Source organism: Phyllostomus discolor, chromosome 10 (genome assembly GCF_004126475.2).
Source record: "Phyllostomus discolor isolate MPI-MPIP mPhyDis1 chromosome 10, mPhyDis1.pri.v3, whole genome shotgun sequence".
Taxonomy (NCBI): domain Eukaryota; kingdom Metazoa; phylum Chordata; class Mammalia; order Chiroptera; family Phyllostomidae; genus Phyllostomus; species Phyllostomus discolor.
The window spans coordinates 74,211,914-74,229,420 of NC_040912.2; the positions used below are offsets into that span (position 1 = coordinate 74,211,914).

General features: G+C 45.1%; 1 protein-coding gene across 1 annotated transcript in view; it reads right to left on the reverse strand.

The window, feature by feature from the left end:
* GRM8 (glutamate metabotropic receptor 8) overlaps window positions 1-10,605 on the reverse strand; it is a 796,332-nt gene extending 785,727 nt beyond the window's left edge. The window contains 1 exon segment of the mRNA XM_028526153.2: window positions 10,466-10,605. The gene's annotated coding sequence lies outside the window, so the exon portion shown is untranslated.
* Between the last annotated feature and the right edge of the window lie 6,902 nt (window positions 10,606-17,507).

A 17,507-nucleotide genomic window follows, 5' to 3' on the forward strand; every position in this document is an offset into this window, starting at 1 on the left:
CTTATTTCAAAATCTGATCCATTGTTATAAAAATTACAGACTCTTGACAGCTGGAAAGTTTAGTTTCCCTTTCCAATTCCAAGAAAACATACATATTTGGAAGTTTGCCAAAAAACTACATAAATTCAGTTTCATTGTATACTCTTAGGACACTGCCTAATCTTGCTCTAATGCAATTCTTATGAGCTTTAATCTAAACTCATCCTTCATCTCTCCCTTGCCCTAGGAGACACAGTGCCAAAAATATTGCTACATGGGATATCTGAACTTTTACTGCCTATATTTTCCTCTAGGACTTTTTTTTGGTGTCACAACTTATATTTAAGTCTTTTATACATTTTGAATTTATTCTGGTATGTGATGTAAGCTAGTGGTCTAGTTTCTTTTTTTTTTTTTTTAAGATTTTTATTTATTTATTTTTAGGGAGAGAAGGGGGGAGAGAGAGAGAGAGAGAGAGAGATCAATGTGTGGTTGCTGGGGGTTATGGCCTGCAACCCAGGAATGTACCCTGGCTGGGAATCGAACCTGGGACACTTTGGTTCCCAGCCCGCGCTCAATGCACTGAGCTACGCCAGCAGGGGCTGCTAGTGGTCTAGTTTCATTCTTTTGCGTGTACCCATCCAGTTCTCCCAACACCACTTATTTAAGAGACTATTTTTACTCTGTTGTATGCTTGTGCCCCTTTGTCAAATATTAATTGACCATAGAGACATGGGGTTACTTCTGGGCTCTCTATTCTATTCTATTGATCTATGGATCTGTTCTTATGCCAGTACCAGGCTGTTTTGGTCCCAGTAGCCTTGTAGTATACTTTTATATCAGGTATTGCAATCCCTCCAACTTAACTCTTCTTTCTCAAGATTGCTGAGGCTATTCAGGTTCTTTATGGTTCCATATAAATTTTTGGAGTATTTGCTCTAGATCAGTGAAATACGCTATTGATATTTTAATAGGGAGTGCACTGAATCTATAGAATGCTTTGGGTAATATGGACATTTTAATGATGTTAATTCTTCCAATCCATGAATAGGGTATATGCTTCCATTTATTTGCATCTTCCTCATTTTCTTTCTTCAGTGTTCTATAGTTTTCTGAGTACAGGTATTTTACCTCCTTGGTTAAATTTATTTCTAAGTACTTGATTTTTCTTCTTGCTATAGTAAATGGGTTTTTTTCCCTAGTTTCTCTTTCTGATAGTTCATTGTTGGTGTACAAAAATGCCATGAATGTCTAAATATTGACTTTGTATCAAGCTCCTTTTCCAAATTCACCTATTAGGTCCAGTAGTTTTATGTGAAAATGGGAATAAATCAAATTAAAAAGCTTCTGCACAGCTGAAGAAACCATCGTCAAAATGAAAAGAGAACCAACCATACAGGAGAACATATTTGCCAATGATATATCGGACAAAGGTTTGATATCCAAAATATATAAAGAACTCACATGACTCCACTCCAGGAAGACAACAATCCAATTAAAAAAATATGCAAAGGACCTGAATAGACACTTCTCCAAGGGGGAGATACAGATGGCCCATAAACATATGAAAAGATGCTCTACATCATGAGCCATCAGAGAGATGCAAATTAAAACCACAATGAGATATCACCTCACACCTGTCAGAGTGGCTATCGTTAATAAATCAACAAACAACAAGTGCTGGTGAGGATGTAGAGAAAAAGGAACCCTAGTGCACTGTTGGTGGGAATGCAGACTGGTGCAATCACTGTGGAAAACAGTATGGAGAGACTTCCGGCCAAGGTGGAGGCATAGGTAGACACACTGTGCCCCCTTGCACAGCCAAAATAAGGACAACAACAATTTAAAAACAAAAAACAACCAGTACTGACAGAAAATTGAACTGTATGGAAGTCCAACAACCACAGAGTTAAAGTAGACATATTCATCCAGACCAGCAAGATGGGCGAAGTCGGGAGCCTAGATGGACAGGGTTTGTGGCAGGGCATCTGGCAGACCCAGCAAGGCAGTGGATTGTGGAGGGGCATGGTGCACAAGGCAGCTGGTGGACCGGGAGGTCCCACATCCATGCGCAGATAAACCAGGCGAAACTGGGGAGCAAGATAGACCATGCAACCCAGGGTCCCAGTTTGGGGAAATAAAGCCTCAGAACACTGATTGAAAATGCCTGTGGAGGTTGAGGTGCCAGGAGAAATTTCCAGCCTCACAGGAGAATTCTTTGGTGAGACTCAAAGGGTATTAGAACGTACACAAGCCCACCCACATGGGAATCAGCACCAGAAGGGCCCACTATGCTTGTGGAAAGTGCTGGAAGTGACTGAAATCCTTCAGAAAGTGGAGCAAGTGCCATTGTTCCCTCTTGGACTCCTGCCCCACAGACAGCATCAAACCCAGCCACGTGGGTTACCTGACCCCATGAACAGCTCAGGCTACGCCCCTCACTATGTAACAGGCACATCAAGACAAAAAAATGGTCCAAACGAAAGAGCAGATCAAAGCTCCAGAAAAAAATACAACTAAGCGATGAAGAGATAGCCAACTTATCAGATGCACAGTTCAAAACACTGGTAATCAGGATGCTCACAGAATTGGTTGAATTTGGTCACAAGTTTGATAAAAGAAAATGAAGGCTACACTAAGTGAAATAAAGGAAAATGTACATAGAACCAAGAGTGATGGGAAGGAAACTGGGATGGACTCAAATCAATAGAGTGGACCAGAAGGAAGAAAGAAACATCCAATCAGAAAACAATGAAGAAACAAGAATTCAAAAAAAATGAGAAGAGGCTTAGGAACCTGCGAGACATCTTTAAATGTTCCAACATCAGAATTATAGGGGTACCAGAAGGAGAAGAGGAAGAGCGACAAGTAGAAAGTTTATTTGAACAAATAATAAAGGAGAACTTCCCCATTCTGGCAAAGAAAATAGACTTCCAGGAAGTCCAGGAAGTTCAGAGAGTCCCAAAGAAGTTGGACTCAAGGAGAAACACACCAAGGCACATCATAATTACATTAGCCGAGATTAAAATGAAGGAGAGAATCTTAAAAGCAGCAAGACAAAATGAGAGAGTTACCTACAAAGGGGTTCCCATCAGACTGTCAGCTGATTTCTCAAAAGAGATCTTACGAGCAAGAAGCGGCTACAAAGAAGTATTCCAAGTCATGAAAGGCAAGGACCTCCATCCAAGATTGCTCTATCCAGCAAAGCTTTCATTTAGAATGGAAGGGCAGATAAAGTGCTTCTCAGATAAGGTCAAGCTAGAGTTCATCATCACCAAGCCCTTATTATATGAAATGTTAAAGGGACTTATCTAAGAAAAAGAAGATTAAAAAACATGTACAGTAGAATGACAGCAAACTTACAATTATTAACAACCACACCTAAAACAAAAACAAACTAAGCAAACTAGAACAGGAACAGAACCACAGAAATGGAGATCACATGGAGGGTTGTCAACAGGGGAGTGGGAGGAGGAGAGAGGGGGAAAATTACAGAGAATAAGTAGCGTAGATGGTAGATAGAAAACAGACAGGGGGAGGGTAAGAATAGTATGGGAAATGTAGAAGCCAAGAACTTATATGTATGACACATGGACATGAACTAAAGGGGGAGAATGTGGGTGGGAGAAGGTATGCAGGGTAGAGAGGAGTGAAGGGGGGAAATGGGACAACTATAATAGCATACTCAATCAAATATATTTTTTTAAAAAAAGAAAACAGTATGGAATTTCCTCAAAAGACTAAAAATGGAACTGCCTTTTGACCCAGCAATTCCACTGCTGGGAATATACCCTAAGAATCCTGAAACACCAATTCAAAAGAACTGATGCACCTCTATGTTCATAGTAGCACTATTTACAATAGCCAAGTGCTGGAAACAGTCTACATGTCCATTAGTAAATGAGTGGATCAAAAAACTATGGTATATTTACACAATGGAATACTACACAGCAGAAAGAAAGAAGGGATTCCTGCCTTTTGCAACAGCATGGATGGAACTGGAGAGCATTGTACTAAGTGAAATAAGCCAGGCAGTGAAAGACAAATACCATATGATCTCACTTATAAGAGGAATCTGATGAACAAATAAACTAGTGAAGAAATAGAACCAGAGACATGGAAATATAGAACAAACTAACAGCAACCAGAGGGGATGAATTAGGGAAAATAATGGTGGAATAAAGGGGGAGACAGTAGTCAAAGAACATGTATGAGTGACCCATGGATTTGCACAACGGTGTGGGGATTAACTGTGGGAGTGGTGGGCGGGCTGGGCAGAGTAGGGCAAAGGAGGAAAAATTGGGACAACTGTAATAGAATAACAATCAATCATAAATAAATAAATAAAAATAAACTCATCCTCGTTGAAGTCAGATGAATTTTAAAGAAATAATGATCTTTTTGTGCTCCAGAGCCAAATAGTTCTACTTCCTGTTCTGTTCATGACTTAAAACAGCTCTTCTCTCAAACTGACCTTCCTCTAGGGTTTGGTACAAGCCTCACCATTGCTGATGGACTTGTTCAAGGAGGTGTGAGGTCTGCACTCTTGGAATTGACCTGAGAGGGAAGTAGATAGCTTGCCCTGTTTCTGTGCCCACAAGGAGGGATTCTGAAAAGCAACCTTGGAGACGGGATAACTATTAGCCCTGGAAGCCCTTCCTGTTCACTCCCTCCCAGCCGAACCTAAGTACCGGTACATCATATACAATCAGCACTTCTATCAGCAGTCTTGTTGGCCTAGGTCTGCTGGGGAGCACTGCCCTACCCCTCACTGGAACTTGATTCCATGGCTCCCTAACAACTGTTTCCTGAAGGGCCAGTAGTAAGAACAGCTACTCAAGGGCCACGACCCTGAATTCTGCTGCTTTTTATTTTCTACACACCTTCTCCGTACCAAAGTCTCAAGTGTCTAACAGAGAATCTTACTGAATTTTCATTCACAGACTAACTCTTGTACAAATAAGAAAGGAAGGCCCAGAAAGGTTAAGTATAGTTCAAGGACCTGAGCTAGTAAGTGGCACCACAGTCAAGATCCTCAGCCCCCCAAGGCAGGTCCTGTTCCTTGAGAAAGCCCCCAGTGCTGCAGATCCTGGCTATGACAGCATGCAGGAGAATAAAGACCCTGCCCCTCCACTGAAATCTTTCAGAAATGTATACATCTTCAATGGTTAACTCTTTAAGAAAACTTAATGTACTAATTAAGTACATTAAGAGGGGACAATCTAAGGGGTACTTCCAGGGCAGGGTGATTTCTGAATCTCTCAGAAGCTTGAGAATAGCAAATACAGTTTGTTCAAACACCTCTTCTTCTAATCACGTTACCTGGACAGCCTAATGCCAGTGAGAACAGAGCCAACAAACCATGTAGGATCTATCAAGTCTGTCACCACACCTGGCACATGCACTCAAGACATGATATGGTAAAATCCTGTCCGAGGAATACCATTAGCCAAGAATTGTAATATTTTCTCATAAAAGACAAAACAGCATCCCTATGCTGGATTCCATTCAGCTCCTTAACAAAAAGATTAAGCTGAATATTGTCATCAACTCACAACACTACAAAATCCAGCAGTTTCCCTCGAAATTGCCCACACTTGCAGCTTTTTGTTTGTTTTAGAAAATGCATCACATTTGTCTATCATCTCCTCTATCAAAACATGTGTTCACGGTGCTGGAATCTTGGAGGGGGCGGAGTGAGGATGAGTCTGACAGAGCCCTCCTCTGGGCAACGGAGGCCTGGAATTGGATCTTTATCTGACAGCCACTGGCTGTTAACACTGAACATGACACTCTGTCTCTGTGTGCTTCTATCGCCTCATCTGAGAAATGAGAGAGATGGACCATGTGATGTGATTTCTAAGGTGTCTTCCAGCTTCCCATTCTGAGATTCTATTATTTAATAATAAAGGAATACGAGATAATGCCCAAACACTAGAGCAAGGCTTTTCCAAATGAACACAATAACTGTTTGCAAGCCGAGTGACTTTTTTCCATCAGTGAGACAGGGTTAGGAAAGCTATTCTGCACAAGCAAGCCCCATATTAAGAAAATCTGATACATGAGAAGCTCAACTTACTAAACAGATAAAAGAGAAAGTGATTATGTGCATTACAAAAGAATGCACCACAGATTTCCTTTAAATAGCTAAAGCCCCTGTGCATTTAAAATACAACCTGATTTAGTAGAATTCAATTTTCAGTTTTTTTCAATAACACAGCTATTGCATAAAAAGGCCATACTTAAAGTAATGAGAAGCCACTTTTATAGTATATATTCTATTAGAGAGAAAGGGAGTAAAACAAGCATCTATTGAATGCCTACATTATACCTAGAGCCTCACACACATTACCTCATTTCCTTCACAAAATATACTTATGAAATTGGTATAACAGCCCCCATTTGGGATACAAGGAACCTAAAAAAAGAAATAGTATATGAATGTGTCTAAAATCTTGAGCAAGAATTCCATTGTAAAACTTCTTATGTTCTTCCCCTTACTCCATGCTCCTTGGGATATGGAGCTCACCTGGATTTGAAAAGGTGAACTGTGAGTGTGGCACCCTGGGGTCCAAGAAGTCCCTGATGATAAACTCATTCCCTCTAGTACTCACTATATGGCCTTGGGCAAGTCACTTAACCTGGGATCAATTTCATTGTTTCTAAACTGAGGAATAGTTTCCAGGGAGCTCCTAGGGTTATGAAATAAAATGATAAATTATATGTAAAAGTATATACATACTTTAATAATGTACATGGGTTTTTAAAAAAAATAATCAGTCCTAATACTCAAATATTTTCCTGGTATATTATGCTTAGAAGAACTTTCCCATCACACTCAGGGCTGGTGAGATCTTAACAAGTCCTGTATCCACGAAATCAAAGGAAATCGAAGGAAAACTAGAAAGGACACAAGAAGAAAAGTCAATGGAAATGCAATATCTGACCTGGACAGCTGAAGTCACAGACACCTGGAGCATCCAAGGGCTATTCTGAAGGAAGTGCTGACAAGCTACTCTTCTGTGATGAAAAAAAGACAATAGCAAACCTTCCTGACTTGTATGCAGAATACAATGCAGAGCATCTACTCCAAGGGGTAATTACCACTAGAAAAGTTACTCAATAAACAGCCAGCAGATTTCTATCTTTAGGCATAACCTTGCCTGAAAAAGTATGAAATTGGCAATACAGGTACTCAATGACCTCCACATACTCTTTTTTGGGCCTATCCTATATCTTCCCACGTCTGATCACCTGCTCATTCCACCAGACCTGGATCTCCTCCCCCTCTTGGTGCTAATGTCTACTACAATTCATGATCTTAAGACCTGGTTTTCTCATCACCTTGACCCTCGCTAGGGAGTGAGTACATTCACCAACAGGTATCAAAACCTGAAGATGCATTAATGTCATCCCCCAGCTGAAACATCTGCATTTATAAGATAATTCCCAGGAGATCCATAATTTCTTTACCTAAGAAATGTGTCCCATAATGGTAAAGACTTGCAATATAACAAGTCAAAGCTGGGAATTACCATGAGTCAGAAGCCTCTCAGCGGTCCCCCTGAAATCACTCCACCAGTGCCTGCCACTCAGAAGGCAGGTCCTGGGATAAGCATGCATCATGCTCAGGGTCCTTAGTCAGTGGCTGAGGTCATCACAACTTAAAACAGCAAGTAAGAATGAGAATCAAAGAAAATTCCTCTCAGAGCCAAGAAAAAAAAGAAAGGAGAGAGCGAGAGAGGGAAGGAGACAGGGAGGGAGAGAAGGAGAGAAGAGAAAGGGAGGGAGGGAGGGACTTAAGGAGGAATCTAAATTCCTAGCGGACAGAAAACCTGCTCTTGGGATGGCAACAATCTGATCCAACCAACTCTCTGTTCTCATCCTCTCCTGTAACAACATGCAGCGACTGTCTCTCCTGAACAAACAACATGTATGTGTCTGGTGATGTCCATTCCGGTTCTATCGAGAAAACAGCAACAGTTTCCTGAACCCTGGAAAGCAGCCTGTTTCACAGGCATGGAAACATGGCCAGGTCTTTGCTGTGAGTCCAGTTAAGAGATAAATCAGGCCATATCTTCTTTATAAGACACTAGGTCAGAGCAACTCTACTCCCCAGACTAAAGCAAGGTCCTCTTCATGGCGGGCATTCCAACTACAGGAGGAGGACAGTGGGAAGCAGACTTGGAAGGAAAAACACCAGTGCTACCAGTAGCATGTGTTCTGTGTACTGTGTTCTATGTCTCATGCCCTGAAGACAATGGAACATTTTTACACAAAGATTGGCATGCGATGTTGCCAACATGAATGTCAGCTGGTTGTTTGCTGCATAAATACCAATTAAACAAGCCCTGTAGCAGCTCCAACCTCCTCAGCCAACTTTGAAAAGAGCACATCTCTCCAGACCTCTAACTTTCTCCTGCACTCATTGACGCTTTTATTCTATTCCTTTTGGATTTATATGTTTTTAGAATTATTCAAGTAGTCATAATTTGCAAAGGGAGCAGGGTAGGGCAGAACTAGCTAACAAACAGAACAGAGAAAATAAAGCCTAAATAGCACAACAGAGCTGTGTTCTCAGCATCTTTTTCTTTATTCTAGGTAAATCTCCTAGGGAGAGAGCCTCCCTCGGCTGTTTCTCCTTGAATCCCTGATTTACCGGTAAAAGCAAGAATTCTGTTTTTATCTCAGGTAGTTGAACCTGAAATGGGAAAATTACACTTAAAAATCTTACTTCATTTTCCCTGATGAACGTGGCTTTCTCTTCAAAATTATCGAACCACATATTTTCAAAAAGTAGACAATGAGTTTCACACAGTTAATTCTGTCTCCTACAGAGATCTTTCAAGACATTATTCACGTGCAAGTGACCAAGGTAAACTAAAGTGGTTTCTGTAGCCATTTGCAATTATTGACAAACGATTTCATAATGGAAAATGGAAATGACAGTCAAGTGCAATAAGCTGTTTATACAAGATCTACCTGCTGGTGGCTCTTTTTCTCTTTTTATTTTTTCTTTCAAGCAAAACACAAGCTATCATCGGAATGTATGTCTCCCGTTTATGATTTTTCTTGTCAGTACTTCCACCACCAACCCTGTTTTCCAGTGCTGTCCGTTGGCAGGATCTGTATTCGATGGGGTAAGTGGTGGAGACCGTAGGATATTCTTGGGTGTTTGCTAGACTCGCGGCGTCAGGTCTGTGGGAAAGGATCACCCCCAAATGGCAAACGGGGCATTCCCTTCCCCCGCCCCCTGGGTGCGTGCGACGCGCTTCCACGACTGAGAGGTTTGGTTTTCTGCAGCTGGCGAACAGGTCTATTTTCGCCCCTGCCATCCTAGGCGCGCAGACACCCTCTGACCCCCCAGGCTCTGCAGTTTGGGCCCCGGTTAAAACAATTCTTTGAGGAAGCGTGGGGGTGCCGTCTTGCGCAGTTGGGTGACACGCTTGTTCCTCTGCATTTCATTTGGACTAAGGGAGCCCGTCAGACGTGTGTGTGTGTGTGTGTGTGTGAGAGAGAGAGAGAGAGGGAGAGAGGGAGAGAGTGGGAGATTGTTATATTTACGCCAACTGTACGAACCTCGAGGGATCTCAGAGCTGCTTGCAGAGCAGATGGGCTGTCTCTCAGCAGGCTCAGAGGGTTATCTACCTTTACCTGCCTCTCAGCCTGCAGCCACTCACCCCGCCCCCGCTCCCCTCCTCCCAGCCGCATCTTCCTTTTTCTTCTCAGTTCCTTCCCCGGTAAAGCCCAGGACCTTGGAAGAAGTACCTGGTTGCTCCTGCCTTTCCCGCGCCGCCCCAGTCCCCCGGCGCTCCGGGGAATCCAGCCTCCGCCCCGCCGCACCTGGCCGCCCGGAGCGCCCACGCCCCGTGCGCGTCTGCCGGAAACTGGGGCCCCGCCGGCCGCAGGTGCTTCGGGGGAGCTGTCGAGCGTATTTGCCTTTGCTTCTTAAACTCAAGATCCTCGAGACCATTCCGCCTCTCCCCGCCCCCAACAGGACACGGAACTCCAGTGTTTTCCCGAAAGCCACAAAAAGGGGGGCGCGGAGATCCCCGCCTCGCCGCGCTAACTCGGAGAACGCAAATGCAAGGCAGGCACATGCGGTGCGGGCAGACGGAGTCTCTAGAATCCCCAAACCTCCCGGCTCCTCCCGCGACCCCCACCTTCCCACATCCTGATGAGACGTTCATCACCCAGCCCCACACTCAAGAAGACCGAGGTTACCCCAACGCGTCCCGGAAGCCTCTAACTTTGGAAATCCCATCGTTAGATTCGCAGAACGGAGGTACCTCGTCATCGCAGCGGGCAAGTCCGGATTCCGCCGGAGCAGGTCCAGGAGGTCGCCCAGGGCAGGCGAGCCGAGGACGGGCGCCTTGCAGTGTGCCGCCGTACGGCCCCGTCAGGGCACCCTGGGCGCCGGCCTCCTCCCCTCGCCCTTCAGTCTCCCATTCGCCCGCTAAACTTTTGGGGGATCACATCTACAAACCTTGCGAGTTCCGAGCTAAGCCTCCCTCTTTTCAGAACCTCTTCACTGGAATGTAATCACGGGAAGACAAGAGGGGTGGCTGCCTTGTTCTTTGCAACGTAAAATCAACAGACACCCAATCAAGCTCCAGTGCCCGGCCAGCCCCTCGTCCCCTGGTGCCTACTCTCCCTCACCCCCCATTCCGTCACCTCCGCCCGCCACTTCTCTCCCAGACTCCGCGTGCGCAAGGCCGTTGGACTGCGCCCAGGAAAAGCCAATTACTAAAGTAGCCTAAGAGGGAACGGTGCCCCTGGCTGGCCGTCCACTCAACGGCTTAAAAAAAGAAAACGGAAAAGGGGGATAAAACAGGAAGGATTCTCCTCTTTCCTCCTGCACAGCGTTTGGGGGAGCTGGGGTGGGAGCTTTTTTTCCCCCTGTTGTTCGGCACTTGCTTTCCTCTTTTCCTCGTTCCGCCGCTCGGCGAGTCTTACCCTGCTCCCCGCAGAGGGCGCGGTGCGGAAGCCGGCGGGGGGACCACAGCTCCATGTCAGCGCCACCTCCGCCGCGCGAGGCGAGCGCCACCGCCGCACTTGTGGCTGGTCTCGGGCCTGAGGGGCTGAGCGCCTGAGCGGGTCTGGCAGGCGCCAAGTCTCTTCCATGTGAATAACAAATACTCCCACCCGCGGCCGCGATTGGTCTGCGCCCGGCGCCTCCGGATCCTCCGCCCGCGGCCATTCACACAGCGCGGCGCGGGGAGTAGAGGCTGGGATCGCGCCCCGAGTCGCCAATCGCTTGGCGCCAACCAGACACCTCGGGAAGCGGGAGGAAGAACCCCAAGGGGCGGGAGGCCCTGGATTTCGGTGTCACGGAGGTGCCCGGGCGCAGGCAGGGAGAGGGGCGCTCGCACGCCGGATTCCCCTGCGCACTACATCACCTCAGCCCTCAGCGACGTCGGGACCAGACATGTCAACAGTTCTGATTTTAAAATTACCCCCACCCGCCCCACTCCCAACAGAAAAGGGAGGACCCAAAGGTGGCGGGGAGAGAAGAGAGTGGCGGGGAGGGGGCTGATAGAAGGAAGACTCTATGACTGAGAAGGAGCTGAGCCGCTCCGACTGCCTGATGAGCCCAGGACCCGCGCATGAAGGCGCAGCACGACGGCCACCCACCCGGAGCACGCAGTCAGGACCGTGAGCCCGGGTCCCTCTTCATGGACACAGCTCTGACAGGGTCCGCATCAAGAACACAGAGTAGATGACAAGTGTCCCGCCATCCGTTTTCTTGTCGGAGATGCTCCAAGGGTAGAGTCCGCTGGCCGAGCGATTCCTCTACAAAGTTTGGCCCACAACGCACCGCTGTTAGGAAAGTGTCCGCCCTAGCCCCCGAGGGTGTAGGGGGGAATCTTGCACCGAGGTCCCGGAGCTGGAGGTGGGCCCAAGACGGTCCCACTGCGGGCTCCGCGCAGAAAGGGGCGCGGGTGGTCACAGCGACCGGCCTTTTACTGCGCAGATTCCAGGAGCCGCAGCCCAGGGCAGGAACTCCTGAGGCGCGGCCGCTTAGAGTCCGAGGGAAGCCTCGGGATTCCCTTCACCTCCAGCTAATGGAAACCCTCCGGCCTTGACGTGCACAGTCGCGAGGCCCTCCCCGAGAGTTACGGCCCAGGCAACACGCCCCTGCCGGGCTGGAGCCAGAGGGAGCGCCCAAGCCTCCCGAAGCCCAGGCAGCTGCGACCCGGCCTTGTGTTGGTGAGAAAGTTCCATCTAGAGGCCGCCGCGCGTAACTGCAGCCGGCGCCGCGAGCCAGGGAGCCAGCGGCGCCTGTCCCCTCGGCGCAGACCGGGTGGGAGCGCTGGGGGAGACAGGGACAGCCGGTGGGAGACACAGAGGATGGAGATGTGAGGACAGACCCCGCGAAAGGCAGGTCCTCTTCCTCTATTCAGCACCTCTGCAATGGACTTCAACTGCCTCAGCACCATGAACTTCGTAGAGCATCGTGCTAGGTATCTTACACATTGCTTTTCCTGCTTGGGCTTCTTTAATTCTCACACCAGCTCTGTGAGGTGATCAAAATGCTTAAGTCCGCCCTACAGATGAAGGAGGAAAGAGACTTTGAGACACAGCTGGAAAACGCTAGAGCCAGACATCAGAACTGCCTGGCTTACCAACCCCATACACATCCCTGGGGTTGTTGCTTTACCAAGGCTGCTATTAATGTGTGAAGTTTCCATTAAGGAGACAGCTGTCTCTCCTGGTTTCCTAAAGCCACCCTTGCCCTTTGTCACTTAGGAAAATCTACAGGTTTACAGCCTGGGAAACCTCTTCCCTTTTCATTCCTTCACTTCCACATTAGGGGCTTTTTTTTTTTCCAATTTTTTGTTGTTGTTGTTTTTGTTGTTGTTGTTTAAGAGAGAGGGGAAGGGAGGGCAAAAGAGAGGGAGAGAAACATTGATGTGTGAGGGAAACATGGATGGGTTGCCTCTCACAGGCCTCCAACTGGGGACCTGGCCTGCAACCCAGGCATGTACCCAGACCTTTCAGTTTGCAGGCTGATGCTCAAGCCACTGAGCCGCACCAGTCAGAGCCACATTAGAGGCTTTTTGATTGTAGAATCATTCTTTTATGGCCACAACCATCTGGAGGGAGGAAGGAGAGTTTGGAGAGATAAAAATAGGCTGGGTCCCCTGTCCTCAAGTTTCTAGTTAGGGAAGCTCCATTCATGGTGAAAGTACAGCACAGCCTTATGGATGTGACCAGCAGTAATGCAGCCTGGAGCAATGTACAAAGACAGAAGAACCCCTAATTGACACAGAGATGGCACTGGGTGAGCTCATTGGTCACATGTCTGCATATGAAATTTGAGGACTTTTTTTTTACCAACTGGAAGAGCTCCCTCCTTCTCCTCCTGGTTTCTATAGTAGACAACTCAGCTCATGCCACCCAAAACTGCAGACTGTTCACCCCTGTCTCAGAAGAGATATCATAGGTAACACAGGTGTAATAAGTCCCTCTAAACCCTTTACTATGTGTGCATTCTACATTGTAGGAATGAAGTAGGGAGCTGGCAGAGGAAGCATGAAAATACCCTGAGCCCACAAAGCTGCTGACCACACCACAGTCCTCAGGGTTTCCTAGAGGCCAGCTATGGGCCCAGTAGATCGTTGCTCCAGGGTGAGCAGAGAGGGCAGCACCCCCACACTCTGGTGGGCCAATTTTAGTAATGAGGACAGCACAGCAGGCTGTGGCTTGGGAGGCCTGACAAAGTTAAGTGAGCTGCTCAGGGGAGAAATGCCTAATAAGCTTGCATTTTTCCTTTTCCTATTGATCATTATCTGAAAAGAACTAGTGTCCTACAAGCACATCACTGCCTTTTCTGGTGCAGCCTTCTGAGAGGTGTGGAGCATTGATCTCTCCTAGGGAAAGTATAATTCTGATGTTTGGTTTTGCATCATCTTTAGCTCTTGAAACACAGAACAAGGTCTCACACTACTCTCACGTGGAATCTGGTCAATAGGGAATAGATGCACTTGACATATTCTGAACTATTTCCAAGGACTTTCTCTGGTGACCCCTGAGCAAATGACATAAGCTTATACACAGGTTACAAGCCACCCAGAATGATAGCACCATCAGGGCACAGGAAGAGAGATGTCTCCACGACTCATTGGTCCCTGTCATTAACACTCACACAAAAAAGCCACTAGGCTGGCCAACACCTATTTATCAAGCTCAAATCCTACAGCCCTGCTTGCCCTCTGCTGCAACTTGTGTCAGAGGAGAGGGCCCGAAGCCCAGGCAGTCCAGATATTAGGTGATTCCAGAATCATCCATATGGTCTCTCCTTTGGCTACCACACTGCAATATGAAATATATCCTTTAAAAGTGTCCGACCTCATCATACATCCCACCCAAAATATTTATACGAACCAGATATATCTCCTAGTAGTTAATCCTCCAAGAAGATTTGCTTATAGTCTCATATTCAGTAGACTTGCAATGTGAGAAGCTGCCCATGTGTTAGAAAATGCAGAAAACAATACCATATGTTTAGGGTCCATTTAACTCAAGCTGTTATATGTGTTTCACACATGGAAATTTATGCCACAATTCCTGCTTTGGGGTAATCGTTAGGACTCAGAACCTTTTGAAGGCTACTCACATAGGAAGAATATAGACAGTATGAAGCTCCCACATGGAGCAACGCTGACAGGGGAAAATGGGAATGGGATTTGTTTCTTTTGGAAACTCAGACAATATTTTTCTTGCTAAACCATCTGCAAATGGCATTAACTGTACCATGTGGGGTTTGCTCAGTTTATTAAGGCATTGGCTACTACTGGAAGAAAGAGTAGGCATGTAAGGCTGACAGACAGGACCAATGAGGTTCAGGGCAGCACTGTGCTACTCACCCCCACAGTCATCTCACACTTCGCTGTGCAGGAGTCATGGAAAGGACTTCCTGAAAGGGTACATATAGCGTAGTATTCATACATTCCTTCTGGTTTCATTTGGGTTCCCTCGGAAGTACAGCCTGAGATAAGAATTCAAGAGCAGGTAGTTTACCTAAAAGGTGACGGAAGCCCCAGAAGTTGGATGGGGAAGAGAGCCAATTCAGAGAGCATTATCAAGTGAGCAGCCACTGTGGGCACCTGGGTGTTAATCCCAGTGGAGAACTAGGAAAGCCAGGGTGAAACACACACCACAGAGTTGCCCCAACCTAGGGGGGAGGGAGCTGTCTGTACACCAACTCCTGTCAGCTGGTAGGAACTGCTTCCAGGTGGTTAATTTTCCAGCGATTCCAGCCTCCCACATCCACATCCACATCCTTAGCAAAATGTATGCAACCAGAGGCATAGGGCCATGTTCATGTCCTTCTCATGACCAATCCTCCCTACTTCTGGCATAGCCGGGCCCGAGAGAAGGGAAAGATAATGCAGCTCCTCCACATAGCTGTGGTGTTTGCCTCCTCCCTGAATAGCCACTTGCTTAGACCAGAGACATCTTCACACCCAGGAGACTATACTGATGAAAGAGGAATTGCTTTTTATGTTTTTATATGACCTCTTTCAAGTATTAGGTTGGCCAAAAAGTCTATTTAGTTTTTTCCATAAAAATAAAAGACACATTTTTCATTTTCACCAATAATGTTATTGATTGGATATTTTTAGTATGCCAGTTATCTCCCGTGTGGTGTAGCATTTATTGTTCTCAGCTGATGTCTCAATGTGATTGCTATCAACCTCAACTGGTTGACCTAACCATGGAGCATTGTCCAACAAGAAATCTCCAGCATGAAACCTCACAAATGACTTTTGACGCATTCAATCAGTCATAGCACCTTCTATATTCACTGCACAAAACTTTTTCTTTTTTGCATTTCAGTTGTGTTTTTACCTTTCTTCAAATAATAAAGCATAATATACTGAAAATGTTGCACATTTTCTTCCATCTTCCATGCTAAAATGGCTATACAAAAATTCAGCAATTTTGATAAGTTTTTTAAATGTACACTGATATGACAGCCATCACAATACAATCTAACAAAATTTTTTTGAATGAAGTTAAAGACACCTAAGCTCTGCTAGGACCACCTTACAGGAAAAACAAATGAACTTTTTGGCCAACTCAATATCCAACAATATATATTCATTTGAACAAGTTACCTGGTAAAGAGGAATTGTGTTTCCTAGCACTGCAACTCATGCCTTCTTCTCTATCCATCCTTTCCAGACCAGCTCAGTTTAAACTTTTCCTCAAAAACCTCCCCAAACTTCTAGAGCCACCTAATAAGACCTACATAATTCAGCTATTGGTTGTTTATATTCTTACATTTTTCTCTCTTGTTGCACATCTGTGAAGCTGGGCTTTATTGTCTTGTGTTATAGCACCAATGACTTCATTTGGGTTCCTGGACACATAGTAAGTAATCATGAGTTATTTGACTGTTAACCTTAGAAAAAATCAAACAGCCACACCACCACTGGCCCTACTGCCCCCACCCCCACCACCACCACTACTACCACATCCACCATCACCACCACCATCATCACCATTTCCATCTCCATCACCACCCATTCATCACATATGCATCTTAGCCCCCTCTAAGGCTAAAAGATGACACTAGAGGAAGCTTAATATATATCATAGTTTTAAATCTTTTGTAAAAATTTCTGTGTGCAACTCAATCTCTAATATGACTTTGATATATATATATATATATATATATATATATATATATATTTCAACTCTTTAGGTTTAAATAGTTTTTAAACCTAGAACATTTTAAAACCTTACTCTTTAATTATTTGTTAGATTTTTAATCTAAATCTCAGAAACCTGTGTTCTCATAAGAAAAATACTTAAAACAAACAGAATGTTTGGCAAATAGAAAAATTATACATGTTAGTAACTAGTTTTGATTGTCCAGAAAATAACTTGTATTATATTTCATATGGGCTTAAATTCATAACAGAAACTTCTTGTGATAATCTTGATGCTCTTAGAAATGAGCATTAATTTCAAGAGACTTACTTCCAGTGACAGTTTGTTTTAGCTTTTTTTTTTTTTTGCCACTTGTCATCAGCTGATCAGGTACACAGATGAGCACGAAATCAATAATGAGTCCAGATGAGCTATTTGATTCTTTCCAAGATTAATAATCAAGAAACTCATGATTACCTGCTTGGCCCAGGGAACTAAATAAAGTCACAGCCAGTACATCATAAAATAATAGTCTAGCCTGACAGATATGTAATAAAATAGACAAAATACAGGAAAAATAAACAACCAACAGCTAAATTATATAGGTCAAAATGGGGTGCTGTAAGAGTTTGGGAAGGTTTTGAGAAGATAGAACCAAGATAGTCTAGGAAAAATGGGCAGAGAAGAAATAATGAGTATGTTCCAGTGCTTGTGGGAATCACAGCCTTCCTTTCCCAGGTACTTCAAAAAATCTTATTAAAATATTATTTTCTAGGTGCAAAATGTGGTTTATGATATGCAAATCATGAACCCTATTAAAGTAAAAGTTAACTTAAAAGGTGGTGTACTAGCCCTGGCTGGCGTAG